Below are 16,125 nucleotides of genomic sequence, written 5' to 3' on the forward strand. Positions count from 1 at the left end.
TCAGTCATCTTGGGTGGGGACCAAAACCTCCCTAGCCCATTCTTTCTGGGAAATTCTTGTTTCTTCCCTGTGTGCTACCCAACTTGCTTCTTCATTTGATCCCCATTTAATCAACATTACCTAAGCAACTATACTTGTAATCTTATTGGTTGACCCTAGTTTTGCCCCACCTCATACCCACCTTGTGCTTTCGCATTAGATCAATATTTCCTAAGCAACTATGCTTTTAATCATATTAGTTGACTATAGTTATAACCCACTCAAACCTGCTTCACTTTGTGACTTTGCTCAAAACACCCTTGAGAAGCAGAGTTGATAGGCAACACATTTTCTGGATGTCCCCTCCTGTCCCACTCATGCAGGAGCTGTCTTCCTCTGAATATATATTTTCTACTCTTAACCTCCATTGTTCCTAGAATTCATTCTTTGATTTTAGGGGAGAACACAAACTCAGCATTTTAATTATCTAAGAAGTTGACAGTCATAATATTTCCCTACATTATTTAGATTACTTAGAGGTCCTATGTCATACACCTTATATCACTAATATGTGCATCTGAGGGTAGTAGGTACATTGAGGCACAATTGGTAGAGAAAGCCAAACAAAAGGGAAAAAACCCTGAGCCATAATCCAGTACCAGGGGTATTTAGGAAGAGAAAATAGACTGCTCATGGACTGTAGAACTCTTCATACCCCAGGTCCAACGTGTGTACCATCTTGGGAGAAGTTCAGGGGCCATGAGGGAGGAAGCTCACAAATCAGTCACAGTCAGGTCAGTGAAATGGGCTCCAATTCCATTTGACCCAACTATTCCACTTCTAGCTATGTTCCAAAAAGATTTAAAGACATCACATTACAGAGGTACATGTATATTCATGCTTATAGCACCACAACTCATAAATGCATAAATCTTGGAAGTAGCCTGTATGCCTATCAACAGAAGAATGATGAAGAAAATGTGATATTTATACACAGTGAACTACTACTCCTCCATATAGAAGGTTAAACTTGATTCATTTGTAGGAAAATGGATGCACGTTGAGATCACAATGTTAAATGAAATATACAAATATCACATAGTTTTCTTATATGAGAAATGCAAAGCATGAATAATTTAAAGAGTAAAATAAAAAATAGAAAATAGGAAACAATATTATTTCAAGTGGGAAGGAGACAATAGATGAATAGAGGGATTAATAGAGTGCAGGAAGAATTAAGATATATTATGTACATGTACAAACTTCATGTTGAATATACTTAGGCACTCCAAACATATAATAAAAAATTTAACAACAAAAATAAAAATTATTTTTAAGTTGAAAAATAGAAAACCAAAATGGTTTGAAATCAGGCTTGTGTTTATAGACAGGTTTGATCTGACAGCAAATCTTTGACCTCTACATTTTTCATTGTTAAATTTGCAGTAAAAAGTCAGATGTGGTAGTGCATGCCTAAAATCCTGCAGTTGGAGTGGCTGAGAAAGGAGGATTGTGAATTCAAACCTTCCCTGAGCAATTTGGCAAGTTATTGAGATCCTTTCCAAAATTAAAAAAGAAAGAAAATTAAACAGAGGCTGGTAATGTAGCTCAGAGAAATGTTCTGAGTTTAATTCCAAATAAATAAACAAATAAATGCAGTATATCCTCCCCTGATGTTGTTTTCTTTTTTCTTTCTCTCTTTTTGAACTTGACTCATCTATTATGAACAATTTAAAACATTTTATTTCCTTTTTACATATTTTAAAAATTGCTTTGAAAAGAAATATAACTACTCAGCATTTTTTCCTAATCTCTGGATTTAAAACATTTGATTCCTACTTCTAGAAGTGTGGTTTGGCCAGTATATTTTCCTTAAAATATGCTCTGCTGAAAATGATCATACAGTTATATTATACCTAAAAGATGGTCACAGATATAATTTGATAAAGTCAAATTTTGTCAAGTATACAATATTTATTTCCTCTAATCACTCATTAAAACTCATTTTTTTTGTTGCTAAATTTTTCTAAAGAATCAGTCAATAGGAATACTTTATGGAGAGGACAACATGTTGAGTTTTGTTATTTGCTGATATTTCATAGTTGCTTAAACATAGTAAAAGCAGATTTTTTTTTTATATGTATGATTCTTAAAATGAAAATGGTTCTTTTTCTTCATGCAGTTAGTGCACATATTCTTCCTAGGTATTTGTATTGCACAGAGGTGTGCTGGTGGAAGCAAGATTGGCTACTGGGGAAAGTGCTGCAAAATAGTGGTATCATATGAGGAGGATTAGGAGTGATTCATCTAACAGTGTTTGTTTTCTTTTCTTGAGAAATGACCTCATTTGAGGAGACTGACCAGATCTAGGAAAGAAGAGTTTTTGTAACAGCATATGTATCAGCAATAGAGTATTCATATATTAAGAAGATTCAATCAAATCCAATAGAGTAAAAAGTAACTTTTAAAAAGTGTTTGGAGTTATCAAGAAAAAGAAAATGTCTTAATCACTTTCCTTAGCATTGGGACAAAATATCTGTCACCTGCAACTTACAGGAGGAGAGATTTATTTTGGCTCAGTGTTTCAGAAGTTTAAATTCATGGTTATCAGGCTCAAATGCATAAGTGGTATGGTTGAAGGGTCTGCCATGGAAGAAAGCTGCTCACATCATGATGTCCAGAAAGCAGAAAGTGAAGGGAGGAGCTTGGGAGGAAGAAACACCCTTCCAATTAGCCCCATTGACCTGCCTCTAACCAGGACCCACCTCCTAACAGAATATTCAGATAATGAACTCATTAGTAGATGAATCCACTGATGAGTGTGGCACCCCCATGATTCAATTGGCTTCCAAAAGTCCTACCTCTCAGTACATGATAATTTTGCAGAACATTGTAAATCTAAATTGTAACAGTATCTCTCCTCAATCTTGATGCAGAAAATTCAAAAAACCCAAAATTATACAGACACAGAAAACAGCTGTATTATTGTATAAGCATTAAATCAGAATAGGAGTATGTCACAGGCAACCTACTAAGATATTGAAAAGACAAAAAGAGATCTAACCATTCTAGTCAAGCAGGAATGATTCATTACATAGAAATTGTATTAATAAATAATTAACCCTTAAGAGGACTTGATGGCACCTCTTGTCAAATATAATTTTTCATATGTTTACCTGGGAATAGGAGTGATCATAGGTTTTTTTTTTTTTTTTGCTTTATCCAGAGGAGGAACATAATTGCCGTATGTATATAATAGATGGTAATTTTGGATCTTTGAATAAGGCAACCACTGAAATTAGGCTCCTACTCCCATGGAAACTGTGTGATGGAGGTGCTATTTCTAGAAGTTTGTATTTCACAAGAGGTTTCCAGGCTCTTGAAAAAGACTTTGCTGGGTTATAAAATTGATAGAAGACCTCCTTAGATTTTAGGAAATGTATGTATCTTTTAAAGAGGGCAGAAAGTACTTGAAGTTATATGTTTTCTAAAATAAATGCTATAAATTAAATGAAAATATAGAAATCGTCTTAGTTTTCAACAGTGAGAAATGAGTCTTTTATCTTTTTGTTATTATAGTACTTATGTGTTTGTACAATAGTGGAATAATTCAGTCAGAAGAAAATAATCTACCAGATACTAGAGTAACTAAAAATATTAACATGTCAGGATATAGATATTGATAGGTCACTCACTGATTAAGTTCCTTATATATTAGTGACAGTTTAATTTATTTAAACTAAATCAAATAAATGTACAAAGTTATTGTTTGTAGTTTTGAGGATAACTAAATTATCAACCTACATGCTTTATCTGTGTGAAATGGTGAGGAAGGATGAAGACATCTGTGCTTGAATTGTACAGTGCTTTGAAATGCACAAATCACTTTCTTATATATGATCTGGTTTTTCCTGTGGCTGATAGGATCCTCATTTTAGAACTCAGTAATATTCCATCTCATTTCTCTTCATCAGATATTTTGGTAGAAATGGAAGCTATTGAAATATTACTGAAGAGAAGAGGTTTATTATTGGTGAGAACTGTTAAGTATTTCTTTGTAATGGCAATTCACTTTTAATGTGTTATGAAACTGTGACTCCCAGTAAATGAAGTGCTATTAGAGAATCTGTTTTTTTGTTGTTCTTCTTCTTGTTGTTATTTTTGTAGTACCGGGGATCAAACTCAGGACCTTGCACTAAGCTCCGGCCCAGAGAATCTGTTTTTAAAAGAGCCTTAGTCATTGAAGTGATGACAATTTAATGGTGCTATAGTGTAGAGAACAATTTTCCAAATTTTTTTGTGTTCAAGTTGTAGAGTACTTTTCATCCTAAGAGTTTATTTACTTTGGTATAAAAGGTAAAGAAAGTTGCCTTGGTGCTGGCTATTTGCAGATTTCTAAATCTTGGGCAAACCCATTAGAACCATTTCTTTCAGTTCCCTCTTTCTCATTCAATATTTTGTAACATGCCATTGTCACCAGACAGGGACATAAAAGTCTCCCAAAGAAGACAAATGTACCTCAATTTGCTCCCCCCATAAAGTAAGTAATAGGTTCTCTGATACCTGTTGCAGAAAAAATAATTTTAAGATGTGTCAATGTGAGGCACAGAAAAGTTTTTAAAACAGAGTTTAGAAAGCAAGGTAGAAAAATAGGAAACATTCAAGCTACAATAATTGGAGGAGACTGCTCACAAAAACATGAGGCCAACTATTATGAATTGGCTGAGGTGAAGCAGGGCCCATTTAATTACCTCAGTTCTGGTTTTCATAGCTTTGGAAGAATTCTTATGTTTTGAGTGGCATGGTAGTCTATGAGGGGGCTGTAATGGAATAATTGCTCCTGCTTGGGGTGATGACTTTACTATGGGTGGTATGTGAGGCTTGTTTTTTCCAGGAACTTAGTTGGTTACAGGTTTAAGACAATGGCTTGGAGACTTCTAGGCATCTCACCTGAGGGTTGCAGAACTTGATGTTGTGAAATCTAGCAATTGAGTGTCCTGAAAATCATGAAAATTTATTTCTTGATGTCTTGGGCTTTGAAAGAGGATGGGATAGGCTAGGTAATTTTAGAACTTATAAACTTTCTAATGTATACATTCCTGGAGTGATTACTATGCCTATATGGAAAGCTGAGTAGGGATCCTTCTGAATATTATTGTAATATGGGCAACAAAGCATTGAGTTTCCTTCTCTCTTTCTATCTTTATTTCATCTTTCCTCCCTCAAATGTATTATAAGGACATTAATGTCATTTGTGTGCTCATTGTAAAGTTCATAGTTGAATGAGCTATAAGGATATGGTGCCTGATTGCAAAAAGTGGGTCAGTGGGGTGTGACCCTTGCATTTGACCCTAGTCCCTTGCCTCTTCCTCTCCCAAGTCTCTTCTATGTTCTGAATTGTAGCTATCCTGAAGTGAGTAATTTTGCTCTGTCATATATTTTCTTCGTGTTTCTACCTTGGAGACAGTTATGGACTGAAATCTCTGAAATCATGAGCCAAACCAAATCTTCCTTTTTTTAAGTTCTCAGGTATTTTGTTCCAGCAGATAAAGAGCTGACCAATACAGCAACCATCTGCAACCTAGGAAGAGAATCTTCTCTCAAAATTAAACCAGTCTTTGCCTTACCTTGAATTTCCTAGTTTCCAGAATTGAGAAAAAAATTAAATTTCTATATTTAAGACAATCAGTCTATAATGTTGTGTTATAGGCAATCAAGTAAACTAACATAGGACCTTACTTCTTAGTGATGTCTCATGAGGGCTGGAAACCAAATGAGAATAACCAACAGAACAAGAACTATGGACTCTTTGCTGGGAAAAAATGTAAGGAAAGTCATAGATATTATAATTTTTTAATATTTAAATTATATAATTTAATTCACTTATAAAAACTGTATTATATTTAGAAATTTAAAAACTAAGAAATACTTTTAAAGCAGAAAATAAATACTGAATATTATCTCTTGTGTCTAGATATCCCCTGAAAGCCTCATGTGCTCATAGGTGGGGCTTTTGGGAGGTAGCTCGATCCAGGGTATGTGAATATGAATTATGGGCATGAGAAGTGGATCAACTCACTGATTAGTCTAGTTCTGAGTATGGGTGAATGGATTTACTAAAGACAAAAGGAACAGCCTGTTTATGAATGGCACCAACCAATAGGCTTGTAACCTGAATGAAATAAAGAAGGAAAGAGAGGTTTGCTCCTGCTGCTTGCTGCCTCCTGCTTGCCATGCCATGAATTGTTTCTCCTCTGCCATGCTGGCTACGGTCTAAGATCTCTACAAACTGTGAGCTAAAATAAATCTTTCCTCTTTTAACATGGGAGTGTTACATATTGTGTCTCAGTGATGATAAAAGTAACTAAGATATTGAAAAACATAATTTATGTAATAGTTCAATTTCTAACAATTTGTTACACATTATATTTTTATTTATATCATCTCAAGAAAATTTGAACTGGGCCAGGTATTTAGCTCAGCAGCACCATACCTACCTTGCAAGCACAAGGTCCTAAGTTCAATCCCTGGCACTAAAACAAAAACAAAAAAAAGAAAATTTGAACTATTTTTGGTCACATACTATAGGTTTAGTATATATATGTTAAACAATCCATTTCCTTACTACTTATCAAATAATATTATTTCATAGAGTATAACTATTATTATCATTTTGGAAAAGACTATATATATATATATATGAAAATTATTTCTGTCACATCATGTGAATGTTTTTATTTCCCTTGGATTTAATTATTTTTTAAATTCTCTAACAGTCTGTGCATTTTGAGCTCATATTATTGTAATTTTTCTTCCTTTTCTCTGTTTTTTTCACTTTGACTCAGAATACTTTGGATTATGTCTACCCTATATAGTAAAATAATTACTCTGAAATAATTTTTGCCTTTTTAGGACTACAACTTTTTAAATGGAGAGGTATAGAAACATTTTATAAAGCAATTTTGTATAGTCTTTAAGTTATGTTTTAACATCTGTAATACCCTTGAGGACTCTCAAATTATTTATCTACTTGTGAGAAATGAACTAGAAAAGATAGTTGAATTACCATTTTTTTCTTTTTATTGCATGTATAATCTTTGGAATTAGTCAACTAGCAAATTTGATTTAGTAGGATCAATCTAATGATGCCTCTTAATCTAGGAAAAAGAATCAAAATATTTGTTCAATAAGTTTCTATTGCTACTTCCTGAAGAGTTTGCAGTGTGTATTCACCTGCAAAAATCTCACCATCCAACCTCAGCCTTTTGAAGTTATTAAGTGGTGAACTTGTTGTTTACTGTGACTTATTGATATGAGGCACTTCACTGAAATGTCTGGTTTAGTGAAGTTGCCTATAGACCCCTATATCTGAAAACTAATAGTCCTATGTCTGTGTTAAGTGTCTCCCTAGAATTCATGTGTTGGGAGATTAATATTTGTTACAGTTTGTGTTTAGATGTGCCCCAAAAGACTCATGTAGATGAAGCAAGACTTTCTTTTTTTTTAGAGGTAATTGAATCTGGAATGTGTGATGCTGGGGTTAAGGGCATGTGATTACTAAACCACTATATGTGAGCGATTAGTCTGGCACTGGCCTAATCTTGGTAGTCTGAATAAGATAAAAGGGGCAGAAAGATGGTGTTAAATTCTCTCCTTTGTTAAATTCTCTGCCTTTATTGCCTTGGGAAAACCATATTGTTTCTTCTCTATGAGGCCTGTTTGCCATCCCTGTCTTGGAGCCAGCTGATTATGGACTGAGACCTCTATGAACTGTAAGCCAAATAAAGCCTTTTCTTTAATTTTGGGTGTTGGATATTTTGTCTCAGCAATAAGAGAAAAGTAACTAACACAGAAATTTGGTACTGGAAGTGGGGTCATAGCTCTGACATTACCTGGTCACATGGCTCATAAGCCTTTGGAATTGGTATGTGAGAAGGGGACAAGTTAGTATAGATTAAGATATGTTGGCTACAGAAGTAGCATTGGAATGCATTAGGCTGTTTTGTATGGGAGATTCTGGTCAAAGCTCAGAAAACCAGAAGGCAAGTAAAGATCAGGTTCAGTAAGTTTCTGTTGGGAAGAACAACTGCATTGGCTGCTGAACTCCAGAAAATGTGTATGATGGCTTGACAGAAAGTTTGTCATTTTGCTCATGTTCAGAGACTGCTGAAAGATTCAGAGATGCCAGCTAAGGAGAGCTGGAATGTCTTAGGCTGTTCTGTATGGGAGATTCTGATCAGAGGTCAGAAGACCAGAAAGCTTGTAAAGATCAGGCTAGGGAGATTTCTGCTAGGAAGAAGGACTAACTGTATTGGCTCTTGGACTCTAGATGATGTGTGTTATGGCTTGGCAGAAAGTTTTTTTTTCATTTTGTACATGTCCAGAGACTGCCTGAGACTGAGATTAGAGGTAGTGGACTAAGTAATCTTGCAGAAGAAATTTCAAGGCAGTCAAATATTGAGGTAGTGGCATGGCTACTGTGATAGCCAGCACAATTCCATCTTGTGCCTCAATGCCATTTTGTATCTGTCCTTGAAAAAGGTGCTTGCACATGAGCAAAGCATCCAAAACCCCCACATCCTGCTTGGCAGTAAACTTGCTACAGTTTCAAGATGTTTTGTAGTTCACCTAGCATGTGTAAAACTTCCTTGTATCCCCCAATAATGTGGCATGATTCTGCTTCTGTAAGATTCCACTTGCTCTCCCTTGAGCACTCCCCAACTGAAAGCATGATTTAAAAGGAAAAATCAAACTGTTTCCCATTGCCAAGGAAACTTCCTGGGTGCTAGCCCCCCTCAGTCACTGGCTATAATAAATGGGCATGAATCTGGCATACAGTGTGGCACAACTCTATTGTCCAAACTTACTCATCTACAGCACTACTTTTTGGGAGCTTTTAGCCAGATCTATGTTGAGAATCAAGACCAAAAAGCCCAGCAGAATGAATTAAAATGTTTTGAATTTGTCCAGAAAGGAAGCTCCAGTAAAGTTTTGTCTTGTAAAGATGGAACAGAGGAGATCTTGATTGCTGAGAAGGAACAGAATAGAAAAGATGGCCTGAGGGCACCATAAGCAGCTGCAGCAGGACTCCACTCTTTACAGCCTCAGAGTTGTAAAGGTTAAAGATTTTGCTTTGAGAAGAAAGCCCCAGAGAACCAAGTTCCAAAAAAGGTGGCAGCCACACCATGTTCCAGAATGTTGGCAGCCTAAAAAATTTGTTCCTTGGGATTGGGTTCAGATTGCTCAATGATCCAGGCACTCAACCCCTACAGTCAAGAAAGAAGCCTGGCTAAACCTACAGCTGGCAACAGACCTTGGCATCATTGATGTGCTGCTGGTTTTATGTGCATCCAGAATGTAAGAGTTGTGGGGTGAGGAAGGCTTCCACCCAGATTTCAGCAGAAGGCCTGAGAGGCCAGGGTGGGTGCCCCTGAGAAACAATGTGTGAAGAAGTTGTGAGTGTGAAGTTGAAGGTGCAGTGGAGACACTAGATGTTTGGAGAAGTCTGGTGAAGGACCCTAGTTAGCAAGACAGACTCCATATTGCTGCTGAATGACCTACCTGCCTGCCCTTTAGATCAACTGAAAAGGAGGAAGCTTAGAAACCTCCACTTAGGGTCTCTTAGAAACAACAATTAATCAACTATTATTTTACAAATGTTCTAACAGCAGGACGTTCTGCTTCTGTACCCTTTACCTTTGCTTGCTTTACTAGTTCTATCCCATAGGGGGGCCTAGAAACTGCTAGCCTCAAAGGTGTATGAAATATATTAATCTCCCCCCAGTCGAGGCTCAAGTCCAATGCTCAGCTTGGGTCCCAGCCGGTAATAAACTCCTGTGTGGATTTAATATCGGTCTCTGGTTGGTTCTCACTCACTGGGTGTAACACCTGGAACATGGATACTCTGAGAAAAACTGTAAGAAAGGAGCAGAGATGACCCCAGAGAGAAGCCATGGGAGCCACAACCACCAGAAGTGCTGTAGGGGCAGAACCACTCAAGCCCTTTGGAGTTAACAACTCACTATAGATTGCCTCAGATTCTGGAATGTAATATTTGGCTTGCTGGATTTTGGACTTGCTTTGGTCCCATTCCTTTGTATCCTCCTGTTTGTTCCATTTGAAATGGTAATGTCCATCTTGTGCCATTGAATGTTGGAAATATTTGATTTTCTTTTCATTTGTACCTGGTCTTGCAGCTAATAGTTTGCCTTAAATGTCAGAGGAGACTTTGGACTTTGACTTTTCAGCTATGCTAAAACTATTAGGACTTTGGCAACTCTTAGAGATGGACTAAATGATTTCTTGCAGAAAGGGATATGCATGAGTCTTTGGGGGGCCATGGGCAGAACGTTATGGTTTGCATTTAGATGTGTCCCCAAGGTCTCATGCAGATGTGATGCTGGGGTTAAGGGCATGTGACTACTAAACCACTACACATAAGTGATTAGTTTGGCATCATTATAATCCTAGTAGTCCAAATAAGATATAAAAGGTGCAGGAAGATACTGTTAAACTCTCTCTTGTTCCCCTCATTACCTTGTGAATTCCATGTTGTTTCTCCTCTATGAGGACTGTTTGCCATCCCTGTCTTGGAGCCAGCTGAATAAACTCCTTTTTCTTTAACTTTGGGTATTGGGTATTTTGTCTCGGCAACAATAGAAAAGCAACTAACAATATTCAATGTCACATGTTAATTGTTTTTGGTGGTAAAGATTTTGGGAAATCATTAGGATGAGATGAGATCATGGGATGCTTATGATTCTATTATTGGTTTAGAACTGAGCAAGAAAGCTTTCTCTGTCTTGTTCTGTGGTGCTTTCAACCATGTCATGACAGCACAGACATGACTCAGAAGGTATGGCTGATTTGATCCTGAGTAGATGCCAGTGCTGTGCTTGGACTACCTGCCTCTAGAACTATGAGATAAATAAACCTCCTGATTTCCCTCACCCTAACAGAGCTACTACATACAATAGCTCCCATCTTCCCATAATGCCCTGCTCCCTACCTAAAGCCACCCCCAAATGGCTTCTCCCACCAAAAGATGACCTTCTTCATCCCAACATGCCCTATTTCTGCCAAAAGAGTAACCTAATACTTGCTCTCCTTCTAGCAACTAGAGACATCACAGTCTCCTCCATTCCCTAGCCACTACCTCACTCAACCCCATCCCAGCTCCTATAAAAAGCTCTCCCTCTCCGGGCCATATTGTTTTTGTCTCTCTTTTGTTCAGAGCCAGCCTAGCAGATCATCCCTATCCCTATAAGAAAGCCTTGCTGTGGCCTCGTCTGGTCTTGGTTTTTGGCTTTTTTACCTGACACCTCCTTTCTTTAGAAATTAACCAGTCTGTCATATTTAGTTATTGCAATGGAATATAAACTAATTAAATAAACTCATTTAAAAAATTTCAAGAACATTATATCTGATTTACCTGGAAAGTACAGAGAGGTTAATGTGCCAGAATTAAAGAAACAATTTATGCATTGTTCAGTTTCCTAAGTCTCTTGATTCTGCTTTCTTCTCTGTAGACAATTTTTTTGCATATGGTTAGAGAAAATGAGTATTCTTTTTTTTTTGGTATCTGGGATCAAACTCAGGACCTTGAGCTTGTGAGGCAGGTGCTGTGACACTGAGCTAAATCTCTGGCCTAGTATTAGTTCTTTTAAACATACATTGTTTTTTAGCTCATGGGTTAAAATTTTGGGGTACTTTGATATTTTTTATTTCTGGGCTTTATGACCCTTCTCTATTACACCTCTACTAGGAGTAGGGGACAGGCCAAAGTACTATATAAGAGATACTCTCTATAAGAGAGAATCTATGAGGGAGTGATTTCCAGGGTAAAAAAAATATTAATTTTACTACTATTATATTATATTACTATTATTATTATTATTTTGTATCAGGGATGGAACTCAGGACCTTGCACTTGTGAGGCAGGTACAGCACTGCTGAGCTAAATATCCTACCCTAAAAAATCTTAATTTTTATAAAATAACTGGAAAAGTAAACCAGTACATGCCTATTTTATCTATTCAAATATGGTACTATGTGTGAGTGCCCAGAACTATATGATGTCTTCATTTAATAACATAATTTATTGAAACAATGAAAAGTTATATATGTATTTTTTGCTTAAAAATTGCAATGACTGGAGTTGTTATTTTTGCCAGGAATCTGAAAAGAAAGCAATTAAAAATTCAAATGTCTGAAAAATGACATTCATTAAAAGTGCATTATACTGCTATTAAGAGATCTTATGTCATACAATAGATGTTTGAAATTGTCATTTTAGAAAGGATAGTTACTTCATTTGCATATATTTAACTTTTGCCCTTTTTATCATAGTCCTGTTTTTTAAAATTTGTACAATGCATATTGATTATAAATTGTTCCCAATTTTTTTGAGTATGAGGCATAGTTACTATAAAGAAATATAAATGTTGGAGCTGGGGATTTAGCACAGTGGCATTGCACCTGCCTTGAAAGCACAAGGTCCTGAGTTCAATCACTGGTACCAAAAATAAAAAAAGAACTGTAAATGTAAAAATAAAAATTAGTAGCTTTTAATTGGCAGTAATAAATACATTTATATCTATAATGTTTGCATTCCTTTTATGCCTAAATTTAAGGTGGCAAGTGCTCCAAATCTCTTTAGCTGAATTGAACTAGAATTTGAATACAAGATGAAGAAATTTTAAGGTTTTTTTTTGCAGTACCAGCAATGGAACTCAGGACCTTGTTCTTTGAGAGGCAGATATGGTGCCACTCAGGTAAATCCCTGGCCCCAAGATGAAGAAATTTTAGAAGTCTGCTCTCAATTATCAATACCCACCTTCTAAGAAATAAGATCATTTAATTAATATTAGCATAAAATAGTACTTTCTGAAAACATCATTGCTGTAATTTGTATACAGCTAAAATGTGTACTCCAAAAATTGATGAATTACAAGCTTGGTCCTTGGTTTGGCTACATTGGGAAGTATGATATTCTTTGTTTTTCGGAGAGAATAGGAACTATATGTAATTAACAACTTCTTAACAGAATGAAACACCTACAAAAAATTTAAATCCTCCCATCTTTTGGCAATGAAATCAGTAAAATTAACATAAGGATATTTTGGAAGGGCTTAAGGTCACATTCAGAATTAGAACATTCAAAGGTAGAAAACAAAATGAGAAATTTCATTAGCTGCATGATTCCATGCACAGTATCTAAACGGGAAAGTGTCTTGATTATAACTATCCCAACTGCTGCTTAATTTCAAAACACCAACAATTCAGATTGACCAAATAAACTGTTCTACTTTTCTGTTTTGTCCCTGTATCCTGCCATGTATAGTCTTGAGTTTAGTCAAAATGACCCTTTGCTCCTGAGAGCAAAAGAAGAAATGGAGCAACAAAGTAAGACTGTGAAGTCCTAGGGGCCCCTAAGGGTATTTTCCCTGGCTGGTTATGGTCATTTTATGCTTCAATACAAAAAGCTTAAAGGCTGTTTTGGTGAAAAGAATCATATCCTGGCTATTAGAATACTCTGTAAAAGACCATCAGATAAACAGCTATTTACCAGCAATTAGCCTAAAGCTCTTGGGTAATAGAAAATTAGAAACAAAAGAAAAAAAAATTAAAAGTTTCTCACTGAAACCTTTTATTCTGTTTTTGTTGATGCTCAGGGAAAACAGCTTTGCCCATAATTCGCTGTGGCCTGGACTCAATGACACTAACTAGTATTGGGGCCAATTTGAACCTATGTCAAACTGCATTTTTCTCAGGCCTATTTAGTTGATATATGGCACTGCACTGGTGATTTTTTTCATATGTTTAAGAAGAATTCATAAGTCATATTGATTATTCCCCAAGAGATGAGGGGGCCAATGATTATTTAGATGGGCACCCCTGAAGAAATTTGTGTTTCCTGTCCCATTCTAGCCATATTGCTTTTGAAAACCTTGAAGAAAGACTGAAACTCCCCACCAATCTGAGACTGTATGTGAGGTTTTACAACATTAACTGGAAAAACAAGAACTCCAACATGACAGCCAATATACCTCCACAGATAAAGTCATTTAAAAAAGCAGCACTGTGAGTTGTTGCATAGACAGATGCTCCTTAATGCAACCTCAAAGGCCAAAAAAAAGAACAGTGCTGAATCCATTACAGAACAGAATGGGCACCAAGCCTTGATAATACTCTCTAATTCTGTGTCATTTCAGCACCCTGAAGGCCTGATAAGTGTTTGCAAATTTGTCATGATGTTTGTGGTCTTGAAGAAATGTCTGAACTCTCCAATGGAGTGAAAATGGCTTCTGTTGTCCCTGAAAGTATTTCTGCTGCACCATGGGTTGCAAACTCTAGCACTCATATGCTCATGGAGAAGGTGTGGGACTGTATAACCTTTGTTCTTTTTTTTCCAGCCCCATTGTGATTAAAATGTGAGTTAATGGATGGAGATGTTTGTTAGTCTAGGGATGCTAGATAGGGATCTATAACAGACCTAGAGTCCCAGAGTAAACTACTCAACTCTTTGTTTATCCGGAACTGATATTCCAGGCACCACAATTGTTAGAACAAGCTGCAGATGTCTGCTAACCATCAATATGTGACAGTCGACCACTAACCTTTGTCTCCTTTTCTTTGATATGTTAACTTCCCCCTCAACCCCCTATAAAAACAGCCTCGGATTCTGAGCCAGTTCCCTCTCTAAGCTATTTTGCTTCGGGAGTGCCATCTGGCCAGACTAATAAAGGTCTGTTTCCCAACTTGGCCGGTGTGTTCCTTTCTGGGTGGTCTTCGCTGTAGTCAGCTCCTTGGAACATTTGGTAAGGCTCTTGGTCTTACATTCTGAAGGCACCACTGAGATTCCTGGGTGTGCTTCACTATAGTCAGCTCCTCAGAGCATTTGGTAAGGCCCTCGGTCTTACAAAGGCAAGATAAATTTCATATAGACCAAACAGAAGCACCAGGGTAGTTGTTTTCTGCATTAATGGGGGAAGGATTCCACAATACAAGTTTTGAAGTCCATCCCTCCTGAACTGAAGTACTGCATCCCAGGTTTTGATTCCATAAAGCTGCTGCCTAAAGAGGACCTTCTGAAGTGAAAATGTGACTGCCATATTGCTGAAAGCTGCTCAGCAGCCACACAAATAATGCTTCATTTCACCAACACTGGTAATATGAGTTGATGTCTTGTTCTGAAAAATGTTAGGATTAGTGGTCTCTTTTCATGAGCTTCTGAATTTATCATGTTGCTTCTGGACTCTCTTTTTCATGAAGAATTTTTTCTTTTTCTTTCTTGTTTTTTAGTGAAGGGAATTGAACTCAGGACCTTGCACTTGCAAGGCAGGTGGGATGTCACTGAGCTACATCCCCATGAAGAATTTTTTTTAACCTGTGACATCATCTGAGCCTTGCATTGTAGGGAGTGACAGGTTTCTGGTAACTTTCTCAATTTCTTCTATTGTTACTGGTCTGTTAGGTTCTCTCTTCTGGAGTCAATTTTGATACCTGGATATCCCATGGCTGCAGCCACATGTCTCATGCCTTGTGCAGCCCACCTGCCCAGCTGCAGGATGGCCTGTGAGTGAGCCTTCACCCATGCAGGCCAGGTAGAACATTTTGTTAGGAGATCTTTAAGTCAACTGGGGCCTTGCAAGATGAGTCTCTGTCTAGCTTACTCTTCTGAGATGTGGTTTCTTCTTCCCACATATGTTATTTCCAAAATTATGCCATGCACTATTTGCTGTCAGCCATGAGTCCCTAACCAGAGCCAATCCAATGCTGGCCCTTTCCCCTTCAATCTCCAAAATTATGAGGTAAAAAAACTTCTTTACTTTAAAGTTATTTTGCCTCTTGAATTTCAATATAGTAATGAAAAAAGTATAGAGTGATGTACACAGCAATGATGCTATCATCTGTGAAGCCTCATAGTACTGAAACTTGAACTCTTGAATTGGTTGGAAGCTGAAAGGATGTGATTATCCTTTAGTATTAAAACTCAAAATTATTTGCTTATAAAACTAAAAGTTTTAAAGACCTATGGATACACAACATTGAGACATATTGTTTTTGCATTTATCTCCATTTTAAAGTAAGTATAAGTTTTAGGTCAATTTTCCAATTCAAACTTGTATTGTATTGATCATCTAA

At 36.8% G+C, this 16,125-nt stretch overlaps 1 pseudogene; it reads right to left on the reverse strand.

Moving 5' to 3' along the window:
* Positions 1-13,792: 13,792 nt before the first annotated feature.
* LOC101704390 (mitochondrial nicotinamide adenine dinucleotide transporter SLC25A51-like) lies at positions 13,793-15,223 on the reverse strand (annotated as a pseudogene).
* Between the last annotated feature and the right edge of the window lie 902 nt (positions 15,224-16,125).

Source organism: Heterocephalus glaber, unplaced genomic scaffold, assembly GCF_053883595.1.
Source record: "Heterocephalus glaber isolate CG9 unplaced genomic scaffold, H.glaber_assembly_v1.0 deba00001606, whole genome shotgun sequence".
NCBI classification, from domain to species: Eukaryota; Metazoa; Chordata; class Mammalia; order Rodentia; family Bathyergidae; genus Heterocephalus; species Heterocephalus glaber.